Source organism: Hyla sarda, unplaced genomic scaffold (genome assembly GCF_029499605.1).
Source record: "Hyla sarda isolate aHylSar1 unplaced genomic scaffold, aHylSar1.hap1 scaffold_650, whole genome shotgun sequence".
Lineage (NCBI taxonomy): Eukaryota > Metazoa > Chordata > Amphibia > Anura > Hylidae > Hyla > Hyla sarda.
This window is the reverse complement of record NW_026610665.1, coordinates 144464-166755: the sequence shown is the minus strand read 5'-3', so window position 1 is coordinate 166755 and position 22292 is coordinate 144464. Positions and strand designations below refer to the sequence as shown.

Sequence of the window (22292 nt, the reverse complement as noted above, 5' to 3'; positions counted from 1 at the left end):
AGGCTCCTGGGCCTGGACACAGCAGCGGCTGCAATATCTCAACGGAGAATACGTTTATATATATGTGTGTGTGTGCGCGTATATATATATATATATATATATATATATATATATATATATATATATATTTCTCAGCCGAAATCACTTTTAAACCCATTTCCACCTTTTTTTCCCTTCTCTTCCTCTTACTTTTTTTTCACGTTTTTTTACGTTTTTCTCCTTTTCGCCTCTTTTCTGGGCGTATTATTCTTCTTTTTCTTCTTTTTTTTCGTCTAATGCATACCCCATCAGTGCAGCAATGCTTATTCAATACCGCCAGCAGATGGAGACACTGGGGGATAATTTTCTAAGGATTTATACTGATTTTTCCTGTCTGAATTTGTCGCACAGAAAGTTGCAGGCCAAATATGTGTGACATTTCTGCGACTTTAGCTTCTAGAGCATTTTTACAACATTATACATAGGTGCTGAATACATAAAAAGCGACTGTTCAGCGACAGACAAGTCGCATCGGCTGAAAGTAGGCCAGAATGTCAGTCCATGTTGGAGCAGGTTTAGATACAGTCTAAAGTATAGATCTCAAAGTCTGTGCACAGAATTTAGCAAGGGCCTCGCACCTTCTGATGCATCAGGTAGGTGCACAATAGCATAGCCTAACCCTCTGTACTTTGGTCTATATTGATGCGGGACATAGACAGCCAGCTGATGACCAATCCATTAGTGCAATGGATGGCTGGAAGCATTTGTCTTTGCCTTTGCAATACCACAGAAGCAATGCATGGTCAATGTACAGCAATGACACACCTGTGTGAACAGCCAGGAGACCCCCCCCCCCATGTTATGTTACATAGTTACATAGTTAGTACGGTCGAAAAAAGACATATGTCCATCAAGTTCAACCAGGGAATTAAGGGGTAGGGGTGTGGCGCGATATTGGGGAAGGGATGAGATTTTATATTTCTTCATAAGCATTAATCTTATTTTGTCAATTAGGAACATTCAGCACCCACCCGCTATCAAGGCAGCTGCCTATCATGTCATGCCCTACCTGCACAGGTGTGCTGGCTACTCAAATGATCCAATTAAGGAGGCCATTTAGTCAGCAGCAGCAGAAGTCCTGTGCCTGGACGCTCCAACAGCGGCCAGACACAAGCAGAAGCAGCAGAAGCAGCAGAAGCAGCAGCAGCACCACCTTTTGTTTTTTGGCTGCAGCAGCAGCAAGGCCCACAGGGCTGGCTAGCTGGCTAGCCAGCAAGCAGGTAGCAATGAAAGTAGGAATCTTTCTTTTTAACCCTGTAAGGGGGTGGTGCACTGTACCCGAAGATACTGCCATATCGGGTCAATGCATAGGGCGACGGAAGCAAGCTTCGAAATCGGCCCCCGTTCTCAAAAATCCATTTAATATATGGTCCCCAGATAGGGGACGTATCAGATATTAAACTGATAAGAACAGATACTACACTTGATCTTAGCCAAAAGGCCGAGAAGCGATAACCGTGAAAGGGGCGGGCCCAACAAGGTGCCCTTCATGGGCACTATCACTGCTTGCTGTCAGGGAGGCTGCCAGACAATTTTCCATGCACACTCTGGGCTGGGGGGCAGTCAACCACCAGTACACACAGCAGAACCTAAACCCATACCATTATTGCTAAGCAGCAAGACAGGGGCCCATTGCACTCCCACGGGGCCTTTTTAAATGCAATCCATAACCCGGATTTGCCAGGAACCCTTCTTACTCCTCCTACTTGCATGTGACACTGGGCTTAGGATCTGCATAGGAAACACACACACAAGCACACACCTACCTTTGTTGCCTGCAGATGCCTCCTTGGCTGTCCCCAAACGGTATCAAACCAACACCCACGGGAAGCTGTAAGCATAGAGGACATGCCTGCACCCCATTGGACTTACCTGTGTGGGTTAAACCCGGGTTATTTGACAACCTATGGCGGTGATGGTTCTGCTCAGGCAGAGCAGTGCTGATGCTCCTCATAAAGCTGTCGCTGCTGTGAAGGTTCTAGGTGACATCACAAATCCCTATGGTTACATACACAACAAAGCTGGGTTGTTGTTGTTTACACTCTGCAAGGCCTGTGGAAGTGAGTGACATCATAGCACTGTAGTTCTGAGGGTTCTAGATGGATGCAACAATCTCCTGTTGCTTCTATGAAGGCTGTCACGATGCCGGCTGGCAGGTAGTGGATCCTCTGTGCCAGAGAGGGATTGGCGTGGACCGTGCTAGTGGACCGGTTCTAAGCCACTACTGGTTTTTACCAGAGCCCGCCGCAAAGCGGGATGGTCTTGCTGCGGCGGTAGTGACCAGGTCGTATCCACTAGCAACGGCTCACCTCTCTGGCTGCTGAAGATAGGCGCGGTACAAGGGAGTAGGCAAAAGCAAGGTCGGACGTAGCAGAAGGTCGGGGCAGGCAGCAAGGATCGTAGTCAGGGGCAACGGCAGAAGGTCTGGAAACACAGGCAAGGAACACACAAGGAACGCTTTCACTGGCACTACGGCAACAAGATCCGGCAAGGGAGTGCAGGGGAAGTGAGGTGATATAGGGAAGTGCACAGGTGAACACACTAATTGGGACCACTGCGCCAATCAGCGGCGCAGTGGCCCTTTAAATCGCAGAGACCCGGCGCGCGCGCGCCCTAGGGAGCGGGGCCGCGCGCGCCGGGACAGAACAGACGGAGAGCGAGTCAGGTAGGGGAGCCGGGGTGCGCATCGCGAGCGGGCGCTACCCGCATCGCGAATCGCATCCCGGCTGGCAGCGGAATCGCAGCGCCCCGGGTCAGAGGACGTGACCGGAGCGCTGCCGCGGGGAGAGTGAAGCGAGCGCTCCGGGGAGGAGCGGGGACCCGGAGCGCTCGGCGTAACAGTACCCCCCCCCTTGGGTCTCCCCCTCTTCTTGGAGCCTGAGAACCTGAGGAGCAGACTTTTGTCTAGGATGTTGTCCTCAGGTTCCCAGGATCTCTCTTCAGGACCACAACCCTCCCAGTCCACTAAAAAAAAATTTTTCCCTCTGACCTTTTTGGCAGCTAAAATTTCTTTGACCGAGAAGATGTCCGAGGAGCCAGAAACAGGAGTGGGAGGAACAGATTTGGGAGAAAAACGGTTGAGGATGAGTGGTTTGAGAAGAGAGACGTGAAAGGCATTAGGGATACGAAGAGAGGGAGGAAGAAGAAGTTTATAAGAGACAGGATTAATTTGACACAAAATTTTGAAAGGACCAAGATAGCGTGGTCCCAACTTGTAGCTAGGGACACGGAAGCGGACATATTTAGCGGAGAGCCATACCTTGTCTCCAGGGGAAAAAACGGGGGGAGCTCTTCTTTTCTTATCCGCGAACTTCTTCATGCGTGATGAAGCCTGTAAGAGAGAATTTTGGGTCTCTCTCCATATGATGGAAAGGTCACGAGAAATTTCATCCACAGCGGGCAGACCAGAGGGCAAGGGAGTAGGGAGGGGGGGAAGAGGGTGACGGCCGTACACCACGAAAAATGGGGATTTGGAGGAAGACTCAGAGACCCTGAAGTTATACGAGAATTCGGCCCATGGGAGGAGATCTGCCCAGTCATCCTGGCGGGAGGAAACAAAATGTTGCAAATAATCACCCAAGATCTGGTTAATCCTTTCTACTTGTCCATTGGACTGGGGATGATATGCAGAAGAAAAATTTAATTTAATCTTGAGTTGTTTACAGAGAGCCCTCCAGAATTTAGACACGAATTGGACGCCTCTATCCGAGACAATCTGCGTAGGCAACCCGTGAAGACGAAAAATGTGTACAAAAAATTGTTTAGCCAACTGAGGCGCAGAAGGAAGACCAGGAAGAGGGATGAAATGTGCCATTTTGGAGAATCGATCAACGACCACCCAAATAACAGTGTTGCCACGGGAAGGGGGTAAATCAGTAATAAAATCCATACCAATCAGAGACCAAGGCTGTTCGGGGACAGGCAGAGGATGAAGAAAACCAGCGGGCTTCTGGCGAGGAGTCTTATCCCGGGCACAGATAGTGCAGGCTCGCACAAAGTCCACAACATCCGTCTCCAGAGTCGGCCACCAATAGAAGCGGGAGATGAGTTGCACAGATTTCTTGATACCCGCATGACCTGCGAGATGGGAGGAGTGACCCCATTTGAGGATTCCGAGGAGTTGGCGAGGAGAAACAAAGGTCTTTCCTGGAGGAGTCTGCCTGATGGAGGCAGGAGAAGTGGAGATCAGGCAGTCAGGTGGAATGATGTGTTGCGGAGAGAGTTCAACTTCTGAGGCATCCGAGGAACGAGAGAGAGCATCGGCCCTAATGTTCTTATCGGCAGGACGAAAGTGAATCTCAAAATTAAATCGGGCAAAGAACAGAGACCACCGGGCCTGGCGAGGATTCAGCCGTTGGGCAGACTGGAGGTAGGAGAGGTTCTTGTGGTCGGTGTAGATAATAACAGGAGAACTTGATCCCTCCAGCAGATGCCTCCATTCCTCAAGTGCTAATTTGATGGCTAGAAGCTCTCGATCCCCGATGGAGTAGTTCCTCTCCGCTGGAGAGAAGGTCCTAGAGAAAAAACCACAAGTGACAGCATGCCCGGAAGAATTTTTTTGTAGAAGAACAGCTCCAGCTCCCACTGAGGAGGCATCAACCTCCAATAGGAAGGGTTTGGAAGGGTCAGGTCTGGAGAGGACGGGAGCCGAAGAAAAGGCAGACTTGAGTCGTTTAAAGGCGTCTTCTGCTTGAGGAGGCCAGGACTTGGGATCAGCATTTTTTTTGGTTAAAGCCACGATAGGAGCCACAATGGTAGAAAAATGTGGAATAAATTGCCTGTAATAATTGGCGAACCCCAAAAAGCGTTGGATAGCACGGAGTCCGGAGGGGCGTGGCCAATCTAAGACGGCAGAGAGTTTGTCTGGATCCATCTGTAGTCCCTGGCCAGAGACCAAATATCCTAGAAAAGGAAGAGATTGGCATTCAAACAGACATTTCTCAATTTTGGCATAGAGTTGGTTGTCACGAAGTCTCTGAAGAACCATACGGACATGCTGGCGGTGTTCTTCTAGATTGGCAGAAAAAATTAGGATATCGTCCAGATATACAACAACACAGGAGTATAACAAATCACGAAAAATTTCATTGACAAAGTCTTGGAAGACGGCAGGGGCGTTGCACAGTCCAAAGGGCATGACCAGATACTCAAAGTGTCCATCTCTGGTGTTAAATGCCGTTTTCCACTCGTCCCCCTCTCTGATGCGGATGAGGTTATAGGCGCCTCTTAAGTCCAATTTAGTGAAGATGTGGGCACCTTGGAGGCGATCAAAGAGTTCAGAGATGAGGGGTAAGGGGTAGCGGTTCTTAACCGTGATTTTATTAAGACCGCGGTAGTCAATGCAAGGACGTAGGGAGCCATCTTTTTTGGACACAAAGAAAAATCCGGCTCCGGCAGGAGAGGAGGATTTACGGATAAAGCCCTTTTTTAGATTCTCCTGGACGTATTCGGACATGGCAAGAGTCTCTGGGGCAGAGAGAGGATAAATTCTGCCCCGGGGTGGAGTAGTGCCCGGGAGGAGGTCGATAGGGCAATCATAAGGCCTGTGAGGAGGTAGAGTCTCAGCTTGTTTTTTGCAGAAAACATCCGCGAAGTCCATATAGGCCTTAGGGAGACCGGTTACTGGAGGAACCACAGAGTTACGGCAAGGGTTACTGGGAACCGGTTTTAGACAGTTCTTGGAACAAGAGGACCCCCAACTCTTGATCTCCCCAGTGGACCAATCCAGGGTAGGGGAATGAAGTTGAAGCCAGGGAAGTCCAAGGAGAATTTCCGAGGTGCAATTGGGGAGGACCAAAAGTTCAATCCTCTCATGATGAGATCCGATGCTCATAAGAAGGGGCTCCGTGCGGAAACGTATGGTACAGTCCAATCTTTCATTATTTACACAATTGATGTAGAGGGGTCTGGCGAGACTGGTCACCGGGATGTTGAACCTGTTGACGAGAGAGGCCAAAATAAAATTTCCTGCAGATCCTGAGTCCAAGAAGGCCACTGTAGAGAAGGAGAAGGCAGAGGCAGACATCCGCACAGGCACAGTAAGACGTGGAGAAGCAGAGTAGACATCAAGGACTGTCTCACCATTGTGCGGAGTCAGCGTACGTCTTTCCAGGCGAGGAGGACGGATAGGACAATCTCTCAGGAAGTGTTCGGTACTAGCACAGTACAGGCAGAGGTTCTCCATACGGCGTCGTGTCCTCTCTTGAGGTGTCAGGCGAGACCGGTCGACCTGCATAGCCTCCACGGCGGGAGGCACAGGAACAGATTGCAGGGGACCAGAGGAGAGAGGAGCCGAGGAGAAGAAACGCCTCGTGCGAACAGAGTCCATATCTTGGCGGAGTTCCTGACGCCTTTCGGAAAAAGGCATGTCAATGCGAGTGGCTAGGTGAATAAGTTCATGTAGATTAGCAGGAATTTCTCGTGCGGCCAGAACATCTTTAATGTTGCTGGATAGGCCTTTTTTGAAGGTCGCGCAGAGGGCCTCATTATTCCAGGACAATTCTGAAGCAAGAGTACGGAATTGTACGGCATACTCGCCAACGGAAGAATTACCCTGGACCAGGTTCAACAGGGCAGTCTCAGCAGAAGAGGCTCGGGCAGGTTCCTCAAAGACACTTCGGATTTCCGAGAAGAAGGAGTGTACAGAGGCAGTGACGGGGTCATTGCGGTCCCAGAGCGGTGTGGCCCATGACAGGGCTTTTCCGGACAGAAGGCTGACTACGAATGCCACCTTAGACCTTTCAGTGGGAAACAGGTCCGACATCATCTCCAGATGCAGGGAACATTGGGAAAGAAAGCCACGGCAAAACTTAGAGTCCCCATCAAATTTATCCGGCAAGGATAAGCGTATCCCAGGAGCGGCCACTCGCTGCGGAGGAGGTGCAGGAGCTGGCGGAGGAGATGACTGCTGAAGCTGTGGTAGTAACTGTTGTAGCATAACGGTCAGTTGAGACAGCTGTTGGCCTTGTTGCGCTATCTGTTGTGACTGCTGGGCGACCACCGTGGTGAGGTCAGCGACAACTGGCAGAGGAACTTCAGCGGGATCCATGGCCGGATCTACTGTCACGATGCCGGCTGGCAGGTAGTGGATCCTCTGTGCCAGAGAGGGATTGGCGTGGACCGTGCTAGTGGACCGGTTCTAAGCCACTACTGGTTTTCACCAGAGCCCGCTGCAAAGCGGGATGGTCTTGCTGCGGCGGTAGTGACCAGGTCGTATCCACTAGCAACGGCTCACCTCTCTGGCTGCTGAAGATAGGCGCGGTACAAGGGAGTAGGCAAAAGCAAGGTCGGACGTAGCAGAAGGTCGGGGCAGGCAGCAAGGATCGTAGTCAGGGGCAACGGCAGAAGGTCTGGAAACACAGGCAAGGAACACACAAGGAACGCTTTCACTGGCACTACGGCAACAAGATCCGGCAAGGGAGTGCAGGGGAAGTGAGGTGATATAGGGAAGTGCACAGGTGAACACACTAATTGGGACCACTGCGCCAATCAGCGGCGCAGTGGCCCTTTAAATCGCAGAGACCCGGCGCGCGCGCGCCCTAGGGAGCGGGGCCGCGCGCGCCGGGACAGAACAGACGGAGAGCGAGTCAGGTAGGGGAGCCGGGGTGCGCATCGCGAGCGGGCGCTACCCGCATCGCGAATCGCATCCCGGCTGGCAGCGGAATCGCAGCGCCCCGGGTCAGAGGACGTGACCGGAGCGCTGCCGCGGGGAGAGTGAAGCGAGCGCTCCGGGGAGGAGCGGGGACCCGGAGCGCTCGGCGTAACAAAGGCCATAATAGACGACATCACCAAACAGCTCCATAGTCACATACACAGCAAAGGAGAGATGTTGTTTACACCTAGTGATGTCAGTGGTATTGAGTGACATCACAGCACAGTGCTAAGGCTCCTGGGCCTGGACACAGCAGCGGCTGCAATATCTCAACGGAGAATACGTTTATATATATGTGTGTGTGTGCGCGTATATATATATATATATATATATATATATATATATATTTCTCCGCCGAAATCACTTTTAAACCCATTTCCACCTTTTTTTCCCTTCTCTTCCTCTTACTTTTTTTTCACGTTTTTTTACGTTTTTCTCCTTTTCGCCTCTTTTCTGGGCGTATTATTCTTCTTTTTCTTCTTTTTTTTCGTCTAATGCATACCCCATCAGTGCAGCAATGCTTATTCAATACCGCCAGCAGATGGAGACACTGGGGGATAATTTTCTAAGGATTTATACTGATTTTTCCTGTCTGAATTTGTCGCACAGAAAGTTGCAGGCCAAATATGTGTGACATTTCTGCGACTTTAGCTTCTAGAGCATTTTTACAACATTATACATAGGTGCTGAATACATAAAAAGCGACTGTTCAGCGACAGACAAGTCGCATCGGCTGAAAGTAGGCCAGAATGTCAGTCCATGTTGGAGCAGGTTTAGATACAGTCTAAAGTATAGATCTCAAAGTCTGTGCACAGAATTTAGCAAGGGCCTCGCACCTTCTGATGCATCAGGTAGGTGCACAATAGCATAGCCTAACCCTCTGTACTTTGGTCTATATTGATGCGGGACATAGACAGCCAGCTGATGACCAATCCATTAGTGCAATGGATGGCTGGACGCATTTGTCTTTGCCTTTGCAATACCACAGAAGCAATGCATGGTCAATGTACAGCAATGACACACCTGTGTGAACAGCCAGGAGACCCCCCCCCCCCCCATGTTATGTTACATAGTTACATAGTTAGTACGGTCGAAAAAAGACATATGTCCATCAAGTTCAACCAGGGAATTAAGGGGTAGGGGTGTGGCGCGATATTGGGGAAGGGATGAGATTTTATATTTCTTCATAAGCATTAATCTTATTTTGTCAATTAGGAACATTCAGCACCCACCCGCTATCAAGGCAGCTGCCTATCATGTCATGCCCTACCTGCACAGGTGTGCTGGCTACTCAAATGATCCAATTAAGGAGGCCATTTAGTCAGCAGCAGCAGAAGTCCTGTGCCTGGACGCTCCAACAGCGGCCAGACACAAGCAGAAGCAGAAGCAGCAGAAGCAGCAGCAGCACCACCTTTTGTTTTTTGGCTGCAGCAGCAGCAAGGCCCACAGGGCTGGCTAGCTGGCTAGCCAGCAAGCAGGTAGCAATGAAAGTAGGAATCTTTCTTTTTAACCCTGTAAGGGGGTGGTGCACTGTACTCGAAGATACTGCCATATCGGGTCAATGCATAGGGCGACGGAAGCAAGCTTCGAAATCCATTTAATATATGGTCCCCAGATAGGGGACGTATCAGATATTAAACTGATAAGAACAGATACTACACTTGATCTTAGCCAAAAGGCCGAGAAGCGATAACCGTGAAAGGGGCGGGCCCAACAAGGTGCCCTTCATGGGCACTATCACTGCTTGCTGTCAGGGAGGCTGCCAGACAATTTTCCATGCACACTCTGGGCTGGGGGGCAGTCAACCACCAGTACACACAGCAGAACCTAAACCCATACCATTATTGCTAAGCAGCAAGACAGGGGCCCATTGCACTCCCACGGGGCCTTTTTAAATGCAATCCATAACCCGGATTTGCCAGGAACCCTTCTTACTCCTCCTACTTGCATGTGACACTGGGCTTAGGATCTGCATAGGAAACACACACACAAGCACACACCTACCTTTGTTGCCTGCAGATGCCTCCTTGGCTGTCCCCAAACGGTATCAAACCAACACCCACGGGAAGCTGTAAGCATAGAGGACATGCCTGCACCCCATTGGACTTACCTGTGTGGGTTAAACCCGGGTTATTTGACAACCTATGGCGGTGATGGTTCTGCTCAGGCAGAGCAGTGCTGATGCTCCTCATAAAGCTGTCGCTGCTGTGAAGGTTCTAGGTGACATCACAAATCCCTATGGTTACATACACAACAAAGCTGGGTTGTTGTTGTTTACACTCTGCAAGGCCTGTGGAAGTGAGTGACATCATAGCACTGTAGTTCTGAGGGTTCTAGATGGATGCAACAATCTCCTGTTGCTTCTATGAAGGCCATAATAGACGACATCACCAAACAGCTCCATAGTCACATACACAGCAAAGGAGAGATGTTGTTTACACCTAGTGATGTCAGTGGTATTGAGTGACATCACAGCACAGTGCTAAGGCTCCTGGGCCTGGACACAGCAGCGGCTGCAATATCTCAACGGAGAATACGTTTATATATATGTGTGTGTGTGCGCGTATATATATATATATATATATATATATATATATATTCTCCGCCGAAATCACTTTTAAACCCATTTCCACCTTTTTTTCCCTTCTCTTCCTCTTACTTTTTTTTCACGTTTTTTTACGTTTTTCTCCTTTTCGCCTCTTTTCTGGGCGTATTATTCTTCTTTTTCTTCTTTTTTTTCGTCTAATGCATACCCCATCAGTGCAGCAATGCTTATTCAATACCGCCAGCAGATGGAGACACTGGGGGATAATTTTCTAAGGATTTATACTGATTTTTCCTGTCTGAATTTGTCGCACAGAAAGTTGCAGGCCAAATATGTGTGACATTTCTGCGACTTTAGCTTCTAGAGCATTTTTACAACATTATACATAGGTGCTGAATACATAAAAAGCGACTGTTCAGCGACAGACAAGTCGCATCGGCTGAAAGTAGGCCAGAATGTCAGTCCATGTTGGAGCAGGTTTAGATACAGTCTAAAGTATAGATCTCAAAGTCTGTGCACAGAATTTAGCAAGGGCCTCGCACCTTCTGATGCATCAGGTAGGTGCACAATAGCATAGCCTAACCCTCTGTACTTTGGTCTATATTGATGCGGGACATAGACAGCCAGCTGATGACCAATCCATTAGTGCAATGGATGGCTGGAAGCATTTGTCTTTGCCTTTGCAATACCACAGAAGCAATGCATGGTCAATGTACAGCAATGACACACCTGTGTGAACAGCCAGGAGACCCCCCCCCATGTTATGTTACATAGTTACATAGTTAGTACGGTCGAAAAAAGACATATGTCCATCAAGTTCAACCAGGGAATTAAGGGGTAGGGGTGTGGCGCGATATTGGGGAAGGGATGAGATTTTATATTTCTTCATAAGCATTAATCTTATTTTGTCAATTAGGAACATTCAGCACCCACCCGCTATCAAGGCAGCTGCCTATCATGTCATGCCCTACCTGCACAGGTGTGCTGGCTACTCAAATGATCCAATTAAGGAGGCCATTTAGTCAGCAGCAGCAGAAGTCCTGTGCCTGGACGCTCCAACAGCGGCCAGACACAAGCAGAAGCAGAAGCAGCAGAAGCAGCAGCAGCACCACCTTTTGTTTTTTGGCTGCAGCAGCAGCAAGGCCCACAGGGCTGGCTAGCTGGCTAGCCAGCAAGCAGGTAGCAATGAAAGTAGGAATCTTTCTTTTTAACCCTGTAAGGGGGTGGTGCACTGTACCCGAAGATACTGCCATATCGGGTCAATGCATAGGGCGACGGAAGCAAGCTTCGAAATCGGCCCCCGTTCTCAAAAATCCATTTAATATATGGTCCCCAGATAGGGGACGTATCAGATATTAAACTGATAAGAACAGATACTACACTTGATCTTAGCCAAAAGGCCGAGAAGCGATAACCGTGAAAGGGGCGGGCCCAACAAGGTGCCCTTCATGGGCACTATCACTGCTTGCTGTCAGGGAGGCTGCCAGACAATTTTCCATGCACACTCTGGGCTGGGGGGCAGTCAACCACCAGTACACACAGCAGAACCTAAACCCATACCATTATTGCTAAGCAGCAAGACAGGGGCCCATTGCACTCCCACGGGGCCTTTTTAAATGCAATCCATAACCCGGATTTGCCAGGAACCCTTCTTACTCCTCCTACTTGCATGTGACACTGGGCTTAGGATCTGCATAGGAAACACACACACAAGCACACACCTACCTTTGTTGCCTGCAGATGCCTCCTTGGCTGTCCCCAAACGGTATCAAACCAACACCCACGGGAAGCTGTAAGCATAGAGGACATGCCTGCACCCCATTGGACTTACCTGTGTGGGTTAAACCCGGGTTATTTGACAACCTATGGCGGTGATGGTTCTGCTCAGGCAGAGCAGTGCTGATGCTCCTCATAAAGCTGTCGCTGCTGTGAAGGTTCTAGGTGACATCACAAATCCCTATGGTTACATACACAACAAAGCTGGGTTGTTGTTGTTTACACTCTGCAAGGCCTGTGGAAGTGAGTGACATCATAGCACTGTAGTTCTGAGGGTTCTAGATGGATGCAACAATCTCCTGTTGCTTCTATGAAGGCCATAATAGACGACATCACCAAACAGCTCCATAGTCACATACACAGCAAAGGAGAGATGTTGTTTACACCTAGTGATGTCAGTGGTATTGAGTGACATCACAGCACAGTGCTAAGGCTCCTGGGCCTGGACACAGCAGCGGCTGCAATATCTCAACGGAGAATACGTTTATATATATGTGTGTGTGTGCGCGTATATATATATATATATATATATATATATATATATATATATATTTCTCCGCCGAAATCACTTTTAAACCCATTTCCACCTTTTTTTCCCTTCTCTTCCTCTTACTTTTTTTTCACGTTTTTTTACGTTTTTCTCCTTTTCGCCTCTTTTCTGGGCGTATTATTCTTCTTTTTCTTCTTTTTTTTCGTCTAATGCATACCCCATCAGTGCAGCAATGCTTATTCAATACCGCCAGCAGATGGAGACACTGGGGGATAATTTTCTAAGGATTTATACTGATTTTTCCTGTCTGAATTTGTCGCACAGAAAGTTGCAGGCCAAATATGTGTGACATTTCTGCGACTTTAGCTTCTAGAGCATTTTTACAACATTATACATAGGTGCTGAATACATAAAAAGCGACTGTTCAGCGACAGACAAGTCGCATCGGCTGAAAGTAGGCCAGAATGTCAGTCCATGTTGGAGCAGGTTTAGATACAGTCTAAAGTATAGATCTCAAAGTCTGTGCACAGAATTTAGCAAGGGCCTCGCACCTTCTGATGCATCAGGTAGGTGCACAATAGCATAGCCTAACCCTCTGTACTTTGGTCTATATTGATGCGGGACATAGACAGCCAGCTGATGACCAATCCATTAGTGCAATGGATGGCTGGAAGCATTTGTCTTTGCCTTTGCAATACCACAGAAGCAATGCATGGTCAATGTACAGCAATGACACACCTGTGTGAACAGCCAGGAGACCCCCCCCCCCCCATGTTATGTTACATAGTTACATAGTTAGTACGGTCGAAAAAAGACATATGTCCATCAAGTTCAACCAGGGAATTAAGGGGTAGGGGTGTGGCGCGATATTGGAGAAGGGATGAGATTTTATATTTCTTCATAAGCATTAATCTTATTTTGTCAATTAGGAACATTCAGCACCCACCCGCTATCAAGGCAGCTGCCTATCATGTCATGCCCTACCTGCACAGGTGTGCTGGCTACTCAAATGATCCAATTAAGGAGGCCATTTAGTCAGCAGCAGCAGAAGTCCTGTGCCTGGACGCTCCAACAGCGGCCAGACACAAGCAGAAGCAGAAGCAGCAGAAGCAGCAGAAGCAGCAGCAGCACCACCTTTTGTTTTTTGGCTGCAGCAGCAGCAAGGCCCACAGGGCTGGCTAGCTAGCAAGCAGGTAGCAATGAAAGTAGGAATCTTTCTTTTTAACCCTGTAAGGGGGTGGTGCACTGTACCCGAAGATACTGCCATATCGGGTCAATGCATAGGGCGACGGAAGCAAGCTTCGAAATCGGCCCCCGTTCTCAAAAATCCATTTAATATATGGTCCCCAGATAGGGGACGTATCAGATATTAAACTGATAAGAACAGATACTACACTTGATCTTAGCCAAAAGGCCGAGAAGCGATAACCGTGAAAGGGGCGGGCCCAACAAGGTGCCCTTCATGGGCACTATCACTGCTTGCTGTCAGGGAGGCTGCCAGACAATTTTCCATGCACACTCTGGGCTGGGGGGCAGTCAACCACCAGTACACACAGCAGAACCTAAACCCATACCATTATTGCTAAGCAGCAAGACAGGGGCCCATTGCACTCCCAAGGGGCCTTTTTAAATGCAATCCATAACCCGGATTTGCCAGGAACCCTTCTTACTCCTCCTACTTGCATGTGACACTGGGCTTAGGATCTGCATAGGAAACACACACACAAGCACACACCTACCTTTGTTGCCTGCAGATGCCTCCTTGGCTGTCCCCAAACGGTATCAAACCAACACCCACGGGAAGCTGTAAGCATAGAGGACATGCCTGCACCCCATTGGACTTACCTGTGTGGGTTAAACCCGGGTTATTTGACAACCTATGGCGGTGATGGTTCTGCTCAGGCAGAGCAGTGCTGATGCTCCTCATAAAGCTGTCGCTGCTGTGAAGGTTCTAGGTGACATCACAAATCCCTATGGTTACATACACAACAAAGCTGGGTTGTTGTTGTTTACACTCTGCAAGGCCTGTGGAAGTGAGTGACATCATAGCACTGTAGTTCTGAGGGTTCTAGATGGATGCAACAATCTCCTGTTGCTTCTATGAAGGCCATAATAGACGACATCACCAAACAGCTCCATAGTCACATACACAGCAAAGGAGAGATGTTGTTTACACCTAGTGATGTCAGTGGTATTGAGTGACATCACAGCACAGTGCTAAGGCTCCTGGGCCTGGACACAGCAGCGGCTGCAATATCTCAACGGAGAATACGTTTATATATATGTGTGTGTGTGCGCGTATATATATATATATATATATATATATATATATATTTCTCCGCCGAAATCACTTTTAAACCCATTTCCACCTTTTTTTCCCTTCTCTTCCTCTTACTTTTTTTTCACGTTTTTTTACGTTTTTCTCCTTTTCGCCTCTTTTCTGGGCGTATTATTCTTCTTTTTCTTCTTTTTTTTCGTCTAATGCATACCCCATCAGTGCAGCAATGCTTATTCAATACCGCCAGCAGATGGAGACACTGGGGGATAATTTTCTAAGGATTTATACAGATTTTTCCTGTCTGAATTTGTCGCACAGAAAGTTGCAGGCCAAATATGTGTGACATTTCTGCGACTTTAGCTTCTAGAGCATTTTTACAACATTATACATAGGTGCTGAATACATAAAAAGCGACTGTTCAGCGACAGACAAGTCGCATCGGCTGAAAGTAGGCCAGAATGTCAGTCCATGTTGGAGCAGGTTTAGATACAGTCTAAAGTATAGATCTCAAAGTCTGTGCACAGAATTTAGCAAGGGCCTCGCACCTTCTGATGCATCAGGTAGGTGCACAATAGCATAGCCTAACCCTCTGTACTTTGGTCTATATTGATGCGGGACATAGACAGCCAGCTGATGACCAATCCATTAGTGCAATGGATGGCTGGAAGCATTTGTCTTTGCCTTTGCAATACCACAGAAGCAATGCATGGTCAATGTACAGCAATGACACACCTGTGTGAACAGCCAGGAGACCCCCCCCCCCCCCCATGTTATGTTACATAGTTACATAGTTAGTACGGTCGAAAAAAGACATATGTCCATCAAGTTCAACCAGGGAATTAAGGGGTAGGGGTGTGGCGCGATATTGGGGAAGGGATGAGATTTTATATTTCTTCATAAGCATTAATCTTATTTTGTCAATTAGGAACATTCAGCACCCACCCGCTATCAAGGCAGCTGCCTATCATGTCATGCCCTACCTGCACAGGTGTGCTGGCTACTCAAATGATCCAATTAAGGAGGCCATTTAGTCAGCAGCAGCAGAAGTCCTGTGCCTGGACGCTCCAACAGCGGCCAGACACAAGCAGAAGCAGAAGCAGCAGAAGCAGCAGCAGCACCACCTTTTGTTTTTTGGCTGCAGCAGCAGCAAGGCCCACAGGGCTGGCTAGCTGGCTAGCCAGCAAGCAGGTAGCAATGAAAGTAGGAATCTTTCTTTTTAACCCTGTAAGGGGGTGGTGCACTGTACCCGAAGATACTGCCATATCGGGTCAATGCATAGGGCGACGGAAGCAAGCTTCGAAATCGGCCCCCGTTCTCAAAAATCCATTTAATATATGGTCCCCAGATAGGGGACGTATCAGATATTAAACTGATAAGAACAGATACTACACTTGATCTTAGCCAAAAGGCCGAGAAGCGATAACCGTGAAAGGGGCGGGCCCAACAAGGTGCCCTTCATGGGCACTATCACTGCTTGCTGTCAGGGAGGCTGCCAGACAATTTTCCATGCACACTCTGGGCTGGGGGGCAGTCAACCACCAGTACACACAGCAGAACCTAAACCCATACCATTATTGCTAAGCAGCAAGACAGGGGCCCATTGCACTCCCACGGGGCCTTTTTAAATGCAATCCATAACCCGGATTTGCCAGGAACCCTTCGTACTCCTCCTACTTGCATGTGACACTGGGCTTAGGATCTGCATAGGAAACACACACACAAGCACACACCTACCTTTGTTGCCTGCAGATGCCTCCTTGGCTGTCCCCAAACGGTATCAAACCAACACCCACGGGAAGCTGTAAGCATAGAGGACATGCCTGCACCCCATTGGACTTACCTGTGTGGGTTAAACCCGGGTTATTTGACAACCTATGGCGGTGATGGTTCTGCTCAGGCAGAGCAGTGCTGATGCTCCTCATAAAGCTGTCGCTGCTGTGAAGGTTCTAGGTGACATCACAAATCCCTATGGTTACATACACAACAAAGCTGGGTTGTTGTTGTTTACACTCTGCAAGGCCTGTGGAAGTGAGTGACATCATAGCACTGTAGTTCTGAGGGTTCTAGATGGATGCAACAATCTCCTGTTGCTTCTATGAAGGCCATAATAGACGACATCACCAAACAGCTCCATAGTCACATACACAGCAAAGGAGAGATGTTGTTTACACCTAGTGATGTCAGTGGTATTGAGTGACATCACAGCACAGTGCTAAGGCTCCTGGGCCTGGACACAGCAGCGGCTGCAATATCTCAACGGAGAATACGTTTATATATATGTGTGTGTGTGCGCGTATATATATATATATATATATATATATATATATATATATATATATATATTTCTCCGCCGAAATCACTTTTAAACCCATTTCCACCTTTTTTTCCCTTCTCTTCCTCTTACTTTTTTTTCACGTTTTTTTACGTTTTTCTCCTTTTCGCCTCTTTTCTGGGCGTATTATTCTTCTTTTTCTTCTTTTTTTTCGTCTAATGCATACCCCATCAGTGCAGCAATGCTTATTCAATACCGCCAGCAGATGGAGACACTGGGGGATAATTTTCTAAGGATTTATACTGATTTTTCCTGTCTGAATTTGTCGCACAGAAAGTTGCAGGCCAAATATGTGTGACATTTCTGCGACTTTAGCTTCTAGAGCATTTTTACAACATTATACATAGGTGCTGAATACATAAAAAGCGACTGTTCAGCGACAGACAAGTCGCATCGGCTGAAAGTAGGCCAGAATGTCAGTCCATGTTGGAGCAGGTTTAGATACAGTCTAAAGTATAGATCTCAAAGTCTGTGCACAGAATTTAGCAAGGGCCTCGCACCTTCTGATGCATCAGGTAGGTGCACAATAGCATAGCCTAACCCTCTGTACTTTGGTCTATATTGATGCGGGACATAGACAGCCAGCTGATGACCAATCCATTAGTGCAATGGATGGCTGGAAGCATTTGTCTTTGCCTTTGCAATACCACAGAAGCAATGCATGGTCAATGTACAGCAATGACACACCTGTGTGAACAGCCAGGAGACCCCCCCCCCCCCCCCATGTTATGTTACATAGTTACATAGTTAGTACGGTCGAAAAAAGACATATGTCCATCAAGTTCAACCAGGGAATTAAGGGGTAGGGGTGTGGCGCGATATTGGGGAAGGGATGAGATTTTATATTTCTTCATAAGCATTAATCTTATTTTGTCAATTAGGAACATTCAGCACCCACCCGCTATCAAGGCAGCTGCCTATCATGTCATGCCCTACCTGCACAGGTGTGCTGGCTACTCAAATGATCCAATTAAGGAGGCCATTTAGTCAGCAGCAGCAGAAGTCCTGTGCCTGGACGCTCCAACAGCGGCCAGACACAAGCAGAAGCAGAAGCAGCAGAAGCAGCAGCAGCACCACCTTTTGTTTTTTGGCTGCAGCAGCAGCAAGGCCCACAGGGCTGGCTAGCTGGCTAGCCAGCAAGCAGGTAGCAATGAAAGTAGGAATCTTTCTTTTTAACCCTGTAAGGGGGTGGTGCACTGTACCCGAAGATACTGCCATATCGGGTCAATGCATAGGGCGACGGAAGCAAGCTTCGAAATCGGCCCCCGTTCTCAAAAATCCATTTAATATATGGTCCCCAGATAGGGGACGTATCAGATATTAAACTGATAAGAACAGATACTACACTTGATCTTAGCCAAAAGGCCGAGAAGCGATAACCGTGAAAGGGGCGGGCCCAACAAGGTGCCCTTCATGGGCACTATCACTGCTTGCTGTCAGGGAGGCTGCCAGACAATTTTCCATGCACACTCTGGGCTGGGGGGCAGTCAACCACCAGTACACACAGCAGAACCTAAACCCATACCATTATTGCTAAGCAGCAAGACAGGGGCCCATTGCACTCCCACGGGGCCTTTTTAAATGCAATCCATAACCCGGATTTGCCAGGAACCCTTCTTACTCCTCCTACTTGCATGTGACACTGGGCTTAGGATCTGCATAGGAAACACACACACAAGCACACACCTACCTTTGTTGCCTGCAGATGCCTCCTTGGCTGTCCCCAAACGGTATCAAACCAACACCCACGGGAAGCTGTAAGCATAGAGGACATGCCTGCACCCCATTGGACTTACCTGTGTGGGTTAAACCCGGGTTATTTGACAACCTATGGCGGTGATGGTTCTGCTCAGGCAGAGCAGTGCTGATGCTCCTCATAAAGCTGTCGCTGCTGTGAAGGTTCTAGGTGACATCACAAATCCCTATGGTTACATACACAACAAAGCTGGGTTGTTGTTGTTTACACTCTGCAAGGCCTGTGGAAGTGAGTGACATCATAGCACTGTAGTTCTGAGGGTTCTAGATGGATGCAACAATCTCCTGTTGCTTCTATGAAGGCCATAATAGACGACATCACCAAACAGCTCCATAGTCACATACACAGCAAAGGAGAGATGTTGTTTACACCTAGTGATGTCAGTGGTATTGAGTGACATCACAGCACAGTGCTAAGGCTCCTGGGCCTGGACACAGCAGCGGCTGCAATATCTCAACGGAGAATACGTTTATATATGTGTGTGTGTGTGCGCGTATATATATATATATATATATATATATATATATATATATATATATATTCTCCGCCGAAATCACTTTTAAACCCATTTCCACCTTTTTTTCCCTTCTCTTCCTCTTACTTTTTTTTCACGTTTTTTTACGTTTTTCTCCTTTTCGCCTCTTTTCTGGGCGTATTATTCTTCTTTTTCTTCTTTTTTTTCGTCTAATGCATACCCCATCAGTGCAGCAATGCTTATTCAATACCGCCAGCAGATGGAGACAGTGGGGGATAATTTTCTAAGGATTTATACTGATTTTTCCTGTCTGAATTTGTCGCACAGAAAGTTGCAGGCCAAATATGTGTGACATTTCTGCGACTTTAGCTTCTAGAGCATTTTTACAACATTATACATAGGTGCTGAATACATAAAAAGCGACTGTTCAGCGACAGACAAGTCGCATCGGCTGAAAGTAGGCCAGAATGTCAGTCCATGTTGGAGCAGGTTTAGATACAGTCTAAAGTATAGATCTCAAAGTCTGTGCACAGAATTTAGCAAGGGCCTCGCACCTTCTGATGCATCAGGTAGGTGCACAATAGCATAGCCTAACCCTCTGTACTTTGGTCTATATTGATGCGGGACATAGACAGCCAGCTGATGACCAATCCATTAGTGCAATGGATGGCTGGAAGCATTTGTCTTTGCCTTTGCAATACCACAGAAGCAATGCATGGTCAATGTACAGCAATGACACACCTGTGTGAACAGCCAGGAGACCCCCCCCCCCCATGTTATGTTACATAGTTACATAGTTAGTACGGTCGAAAAAAGACATATGTCCATCAAGTTCAACCAGGGAATTAAGGGGTAGGGGTGTGGCGCGATATTGGGGAAGGGATGAGATTTTATATTTCTTCATAAGCATTAATCTTATTTTGTCAATTAGGAACATTCAGCACCCACCCGCTATCAAGGCAGCTGCCTATCATGTCATGCCCTACCTGCACAGGTGTGCTGGCTACTCAAATGATCCAATTAAGGAGGCCATTTAGTCAGCAGCAGCAGAAGTCCTGTGCCTGGACGCTCCAACAGCGGCCAGACACAAGCAGAAGCAGAAGCAGCAGAAGCAGCAGCAGCACCACCTTTTGTTTTTTGGCTGCAGCAGCAGCAAGGCCCACAGGGCTGGCTAGCTGGCTAGCCAGCAAGCAGGTAGCAATGAAAGTAGGAATCTTTCTTTTTAACCCTGTAAGGGGGTGGTGCACTGTACCCGAAGATACTGCCATATCGGGTCAATGCATAGGGCGACGGAAGCAAGCTTCGAAATCGGCCCCCGTTCTCAAAAATCCATTTAATATATGGTCCCCAGATAGGGGACGTATCAGATATTAAACTGATAAGAACAGATACTACACTTGATCTTAGCCAAAAGGCCGAGAAGCGATAACCGTGAAAGGGGCGGGCCCAACAAGGTGCCCTTCATGGGCACTATCACTGCTTGCTGTCAGGGAGGCTGCCAGACATTTTCCATGCACACTCTGGGCTGGGGGGCAGTCAACCACCAGTACACACAGCAGAACCTAAACCCATACCATTATTGCTAAGCAGCAAGACAGGGGCCCATTGCACTCCCACGGGGCCTTTTTAAATGCAATCCATAACCCGGATTTGCCAGGAACCCTTCTTACTCCTCCTACTTGCATGTGACACTGGGCTTAGGATCTGCATAGGAAACACACACACAAGCACACACCTACCTTTGTTGCCTGCAGATGCCTCCTTGGCTGTCCCCAAACGGTATCAAACCAACACCCACGGGAAGCTGTAAGCATAGAGGACATGCCTGCACCCCATTGGACTTACCTGTGTGGGTTAAACCCGGGTTATTTGACAACCTATGGCGGTGATGGTTCTGCTCAGGCAGAGCAGTGCTGATGCTCCTCATAAAGCTGTCGCTGCTGTGAAGGTTCTAGGTGACATCACAAATCCCTATGGTTACATACACAACAAAGCTGGGTTGTTGTTGTTTACACTCTGCAAGGCCTGTGGAAGTGAGTGACATCATAGCACTGTAGTTCTGAGGGTTCTAGATGGATGCAACAATCTCCTGTTGCTTCTATGAAGGCCATAATAGACGACATCACCAAACAGCTCCATAGTCACATACACAGCAAAGGAGAGATGTTGTTTACACCTAGTGATGTCAGTGGTATTGAGTGACATCACAGCACAGTGCTAAGGCTCCTGGGCCTGGACACAGCAGCGGCTGCAATATCTCAACGGAGAATACGTTTATATATATGTGTGTGTGTGCGCGTATATATATATATATATATATATATATATATATATATATATTTCTCCGCCGAAATCACTTTTAAACCCATTTCCACCTTTTTTTCCCTTCTCTTCCTCTTACTTTTTTTTCACGTTTTTTTACGTTTTTCTCCTTTTCGCCTCTTTTCTGGGCGTATTATTCTTCTTTTTCTTCTTTTTTTTCGTCTAATGCATACCCCATCAGTGCAGCAATGCTTATTCAATACCGCCAGCAGATGGAGACACTGGGGGATAATTTTCTAAGGATTTATACTGATTTTTCCTGTCTGAATTTGTCGCACAGAAAGTTGCAGGCCAAATATGTGTGACATTTCTGCGACTTTAGCTTCTAGAGCATTTTTACAACATTATACATAGGTGCTGAATACATAAAAAGCGACTGTTCAGCGACAGACAAGTCGCATCGGCTGAAAGTAGGCCAGAATGTCAGTCCATGTTGGAGCAGGTTTAGATACAGTCTAAAGTATAGATCTCAAAGTCTGTGCACAGAATTTAGCAAGGGCCTCGCACCTTCTGATGCATCAGGTAGGTGCACAATAGCATAGCCTAACCCTCTGTACTTTGGTCTATATTGATGCGGGACATAGACAGCCAGCTGATGACCAATCCATTAGTGCAATGGATGGCTGGA

At 47.8% G+C, this 22292-nt stretch overlaps 6 non-coding genes and 1 pseudogene across 6 annotated transcripts; all 7 read right to left on the bottom strand.

Annotated features, from left to right (window-relative positions):
- Positions 1-1301: 1301 nt before the first annotated feature.
- On the bottom strand, positions 1302-1492 carry LOC130342476 (U2 spliceosomal RNA). The gene has a single exon (XR_008882115.1). It is a non-coding gene; the product is annotated as a U2 spliceosomal RNA (small nuclear RNA).
- A 7718-nt stretch (positions 1493-9210) lies between these two features.
- Positions 9211-9381, bottom strand: LOC130342414 (U2 spliceosomal RNA; annotated as a pseudogene).
- Positions 9382-11456: 2075 nt separating this feature from the next.
- Positions 11457-11647, bottom strand: LOC130342475 (U2 spliceosomal RNA). Its single transcript, XR_008882114.1, has one exon. It is a non-coding gene; the product is annotated as a U2 spliceosomal RNA (small nuclear RNA).
- A 2089-nt stretch (positions 11648-13736) lies between these two features.
- On the bottom strand, positions 13737-13927 carry LOC130342474 (U2 spliceosomal RNA). The gene has a single exon (XR_008882113.1). It is a non-coding gene; the product is annotated as a U2 spliceosomal RNA (small nuclear RNA).
- Positions 13928-16009: 2082 nt separating this feature from the next.
- LOC130342473 (U2 spliceosomal RNA) lies at positions 16010-16200 on the bottom strand. The gene has a single exon (XR_008882112.1). It is a non-coding gene; the product is annotated as a U2 spliceosomal RNA (small nuclear RNA).
- A 2097-nt stretch (positions 16201-18297) lies between these two features.
- On the bottom strand, positions 18298-18488 carry LOC130342472 (U2 spliceosomal RNA). Its single transcript, XR_008882111.1, has one exon. It is a non-coding gene; the product is annotated as a U2 spliceosomal RNA (small nuclear RNA).
- Positions 18489-20578: 2090 nt separating this feature from the next.
- Positions 20579-20769, bottom strand: LOC130342469 (U2 spliceosomal RNA). Its single transcript, XR_008882109.1, has one exon. It is a non-coding gene; the product is annotated as a U2 spliceosomal RNA (small nuclear RNA).
- Between the last annotated feature and the right edge of the window lie 1523 nt (positions 20770-22292).